The 5,674-nt window shown below is 40.6% G+C and overlaps 1 non-coding gene across 1 annotated transcript; it reads left to right on the plus strand.

The window, feature by feature from the left end:
• The first annotated feature begins 3,517 nt into the window (after nucleotides 1-3,517).
• On the plus strand, nucleotides 3,518-3,625 carry LOC148553881 (small nucleolar RNA R71). The gene has a single exon (XR_015893538.1). It is a non-coding gene; the product is annotated as a small nucleolar RNA R71 (small nucleolar RNA).
• Nucleotides 3,626-5,674: the final 2,049 nt, after the last annotated feature.

Genomic DNA, 5,674 nt, shown 5'->3' on the forward strand with positions numbered 1-5,674 from the left:
CTCAGATACTGCTTGCAGGTTGTCAAAAGGAAAATTATCATCTATAGGAGTAGAATCATCCTTAATATGTTCAAGGCGACTCAAGTGGTCTGCTACTAAATTCTGATTACCACTTCTATCCTTTATTTCTAAATTAAATTCTTGTAGCAGCAGTATCCAACGTATAAGTCTTGGTTTGGACTCCTTTTTAGCTAATAGATACTTTAGAGCTGCATGGTCCGAATACACTACTACTTTGGTACCAAGTAAATAGGCTCGGAATTTATCCAGAGCAAAAACAATAGCAAGTAGCTCTTTCTCAGTAGTAGTATAATTGGACTGGGCAGTGTCTAAAGTCTTAGACGCATAGGCAATAACAAAAGGATCCTTACCTTCATGCTGAGCCAGTGCTGCTCCTACTGCATGGTTGGAAGCATCGCACATGATTTCAAACGGTTGGTTCCAGTCTGGTCCTCTCACAATTGGGGCTTGCGTTAGAGCAGTCTTCAGCTTATCAAACGCTTGTTTACAATCCTCACTGAACTCGAACTCAATATCCTTCTGCAGTAATCTGGATAAGGGAAGTGCCACCTTACTAAGGTCCTTAATAAATCTCCTGTAGAAACCTGCATGGCCAAGGAACGAACGGACTTCCCTCACAGAAGAGGGGTAAGGTAAACTAGAAATAACATTCACCTTTGCTGGGTCTACAGAAATGCCATTATTACCACATGTCCTAATACAATCCCTTGTTTTACCATAAAGTGGCATTTTTCAAAATTCAATACAAGGTTTGTATTAACACATCTATCTAATACTCTAGATAACCCATCTAAGCATAGGTTAAAAAATCACCATAAACGCTAAAATCATCCATAAAAACTTCCATACAGTCCTCAATAAGATCAGAGAAAAGACTCATCATGCACCTTTGGAAGGTGGCTGGTGCATTGCACAAGCCAAAGGGCATTCTCTTATAAGCATAAGTCCCAAAAGGACATGTAAAAGTAGTCTTTTCCTGATCCTCAGGAGCTATATGAATCTGGAAATAACCTGTGTAACCATCTAAAAAGCAATAATGTGATTTACCTGACAGGCGATCCAGCATTTGATCAATGAATGGAAGTGGGTAGTGATCCTTACGGGTAGCTTGGTTGAGACGCCTGTAATCAATGCAGACTCTCCAAGCATTCTGAACTCTAGTTGCTATGAGCTCTCCATGCTCATTCTTCACTGTAGTGACTCCGGACTTCTTGGGCACCACTTGTACTGGGCTTACCCATTCACTGTTTGAAATGGGATATATGATACCTACTTCCAATAGTCTGGTCACTTCCTTTTTGACAACTTCCAAGATGGTGGGATTCAATCTTCTTTGTGGTTGACGGTCAGGTCTTGCTCCCTCTTCTAAAAATATTCTGTGCTCACATAGTTGAGGGTTGATTCCAACTATGTCTGCCAAACTCCATCCAATTGCCTTCTTATGCTTCCTCAGTACATCAAGTAACTGCTCTTCTTGTTGAGAAGTCAGTTCCCTTGCAATAATAACCGGAAGCTTCTACTCATCCTCAAGATAAGCATATTTGAGATGTGGAGGGAGAGGTTTCAATTCTAACTTTTGATCATGGGCAGGCTCTGGATTATCTAGGGCTCATGAAGATGGCGAAGTGCCCTCACTATCAGTTAAGAGGGTCCCCACACTTGGACCTTGTCCAGTGTGCCTCTCTTCAAACTCTTCTTTTTGAACTTCAGCCACACTTTCGTCTATGACATCACACTGGAAGATAGAACGATCTTCTGGGGGGTTGTTAATGACTCCATTCAGATTGAAGATCACTATGCGGCCATCTATTTCAAAGGAGTATGTTCCTGAAAAAGCATCCAATTTGAATTTGGATGTCTTCAGGAATGGTCTTCCAAGTAGGATTGATGATGGCTTATCTGAATCATTATGGGGCATCTCCAAGATATAAAAATCAGTGGGAAATGTGAGCCCTTTAATGTTCACCAAAACATCTTCAGCAACTCCAGCCACTGTAATAATGCTTTTATCTGCTAACACAAAATGAGCTGCCGACCTTTTTATGGGAGGGAGCCTTAAAACATCATATATAGACAAAGGCATTATACTGACACATGCTCCTAAATCACATATGCAATCATAAATTACTACACTACCAATAGTACAACTAACTATGCAAGGACCTGGATCACTACATTTTTCAGGTAATCCTCCCATTAAAGCAGATATAGAACTACCTAAAGGAATAGTTTCTAATTCATTAATTTTGTCTTTATGGATACATAAGTCTTTTAGAAACTTTGCATATTTAGGTACTTGCTGAATAACATAAAAAAGGGGAACAGTTACCTCAACCTTTTTGAATATTTCTACCATTTTAGGATCAGGTTCCAGCTGCTTCCTGGGCTTCCTTGCAAGTTTTGGAAATGGAATGGGAACAGTGGGTTCCGTGGTGCCTGTGCCTTTTGGTGCTTCTTCCTGTGGTTGAGCTATCTCTTCTTCAGCTATATCCTGTATATCCTCTTCCTCTTCAACATCTTCGATTTCTACCACCTCTTCAGCTGAGGCGTATTCTGGTGAGCTTGGTTCCTCCTGATTCCTCTCCTGCAGTGTGGTTCTGGACCTCAGGGTGATGGCATTAATGCCTCCCTTTGGATTGGGTAACGGTTGAGAGGGGATTCCAGTGGTGCTTGAAGGTTGGTTGCTGGAATTTTGTGTTGAACCAAGCTGTGTCATAAAAGCTTACAGAGTAGAGGTGAGACCATTCAGACTGGCGTTAATAGTGTTCACGATGGTACTTTCCATGGCCAGTTGTCTTTTCTCAAAAGCTTGTAATAAATCTTCATTAGAAGATACAGAAGAATGAGTAAATTGAGAGGTTTGCTGCTAATTGTTCGGTGGTCCTTGGTTTTGCCTCAGGTGAAGTGCTCGGTAAGGTTGATTTTGCTACCTGTTGTTGTTATTATTCCACCTCTGATTTCCCTGATTATCTCTGCCTCCCCTGTTATTGTTGTCCCTCCAATTCTGGTTTGAATTGTCCTGCCATCCATGGTTATTATTTCCACTTTGATTGTACCCTTGGTTGGGGCGGTCATAGAAGTTGTGAGTGGATGCCACCATGTTGTCTTCTTGTTGGAGCTGCGGGCATTCATCAGTGTAATGGCTGTAATCAGCACAAATTCCGCAAATTCTTTGTGGGACTAGTTGTTGGTTTTGCTGCGGTTGAGTTTGCTGAGCTTGTTGATTTAACTGCATTTGCTTCAGCAGGTTGGTCATCTCACAGATGCTTTGAGTTAGAGCAGCAGTCTCTCTGTCAGAAGATACTTCTGTAATGGCTTTTGAACGGCCTTGCTTTTGTCTGTGGTTCCGAGTAGATTCAGCTAAATCACTGATCAATTGCCAAGCTTCATCAGTGGTCTTGTACTTCTTCATAGACCCATTACTGGCACTTTCCAATGTGGTCTTATCTTGGGGCCTCATACCTTGTGTGATATAGCTGAGTAGCACGATCTTGTCAATCATGTGGTGGGGGCATGCTTCCAGAAGATTATTGAAGCGCTCCCAGTATTCAAAGAGAGTCTCATTGTCATCCTGAACAATTGTAGAGATATCCTTCCTCAGTTTATCAGTAACTTCAGATGGAAAGAATTTCTCCAGAAACTCCTTTCTGAGTGTATCCCAGTTGGATACATTTGCTAGGGTTTGAGTGTAGTACCACTCTCTAGCTTTTCCCTCAAGAGAGAACGGAAAATCTTTCAGCAGATTTGAATTTTCATCAGTGCCATCACGCCTGACAGTAGAACAGGCTGCTTGGAAATCTCTCAAGTGCTTGATAGGCTCTTGAGCAGGTAGGCCATGAAACTTAGGCATAAAATTTAACAGTGCGGTCTTTATTTCAAAATCCGTAGCTACCGCTGGATGATGCGCTTGAAACGGTTGCATTGTAAAATAAGGAGCTCCTTCCTCCTGAATGGTAACTCTTCTAGCTGCTATGTTTTCTGCACGTAAAACAACCGAATCAGTAGAACGGGGGCTGGTTTCTTCCTCAGATTCACTTTCAGATCCACCCTCAGAGCGGGCTAACCTACGCTGTTCTCGCCTTATTCATGAAATTGTTCTTTCAATTTCAGGATTGAATATTAGCAAGCGCGGATCAGGAAGTGAACGTGTCATTTGACGGAAGAAACATGCAGCTCATAGTAGCAAAATTAAATAAAATGCAAATAAATAAATTCTAATTAATAAAATTAGCACTCTATTGCAACTCCCTGGCAACGGCGCCAAAAATTGATGGGACGCATAAGCTGGTGAATTAAAAGTTATTAAAATGGTTACGTTGCAAGTATAGTTCTTAACTCACCGAAAATTTGCCTATCAATTTAGAAATATGTCACAGAGAGTTTAAATTAAAATTACTGGGAGTTTTAAGTCCCAGGTCGTCTCCCAACGAGTTGCAGACAAGTGTGCTATTTTATTAATCAGATGTTTCAAGAAGTTGAGCTAAGTAAATTGGAATTTAAATTGAGGGATTTTAAATAATATAAATAAAATCCTTGACTGGGAATTGATTGGTTAGAATCTCTATCATTGATGGAGTGATTTTTAAGATTGATTTATAATTAATGGTTATTCTGTTTGGTTATCCTTTACTAGGTAAGGGAAAGTCAAACAAGTTGGAATGCTAGATCTATTCACAAGTTGCAACCCACTTAGTTCAAAGGGATTGGCGTCGGTGACAGGATAGCAATCCAACATTTAACCCAATTACAAATTTTCTTTCAATCCTTCCAACTCAAGAGTTATTTTTAATCAACTCCCCATCAAGTAAGGAAACTACTCACGCATTGTAAATAAAGAATCCATAGCACATGAAAGGGAATTAAAAGAAGACATGATTATTGGAATTGAAATTGAATTAAAAAGAAATAATCCTTGCATTAAATAATCATAAAAGTATCTGAATGACAAAATTGAACAAAACAAAGAACATGGAAGAATAAAACCAAGTTAAGAAAACAAACTAGAATGATGAAGTCTTGATGAGGAAATAACTCTTCTCAATGTTCCAATGCTAAGACTAATTGAAATTTTAAAATTCTCAAAACCTAAAGAGGAAAACCTAAGAGAGTGAAAACTAGATCTAAAACTTGCTGAATGAATGTCTTTTGTTTCTGCATGTTCTCTGACTCTAGTATGCTGTTCCGGGCTAAAAACTGGGCCGAAATGAGGTCCAAAATCGCCCCCAACGAATTCTGCAGATTATGCAGATCGCATATGTCACGCGATCGCGTCATCCACGCGGACGCGTCATTCGCGTTTTTCCTCGCCACGCGTTCGCGTCGTCCACACTACCGCGTCGCTTGGGCTTTCCAATCCGCGCGGCCGCGCAAGCCATGCGGCCGCGTCACTGCGATTTGCGCTCCTTCGCGCGGTCTCGTGAGCCATGCGACCGCGTCACTTCTCGCTGGTTATCTCCTCAAATTCTTGTGTTCCTTCCATTTTTTGCTAGCTTCCTTTCCAATATCCAACTCATTCATGCCCTATAAAGTCTGAAACACTTAACACACAGATCACGACATCGAATGGAATAAAGGAGAATTAAAAATAAATAATTAAAGTCTCTAGGAAGTAGTTTTCAAACATGTAATAAATTCAGGAAGGAAATCTAAATGC

This window comes from Arachis ipaensis, chromosome B7 (genome assembly GCF_059453495.1).
Source record: "Arachis ipaensis isolate K30076 ecotype BB chromosome B7, ASM5945349v1, whole genome shotgun sequence".
In the NCBI taxonomy this organism is placed as follows: domain Eukaryota; kingdom Viridiplantae; phylum Streptophyta; class Magnoliopsida; order Fabales; family Fabaceae; genus Arachis; species Arachis ipaensis.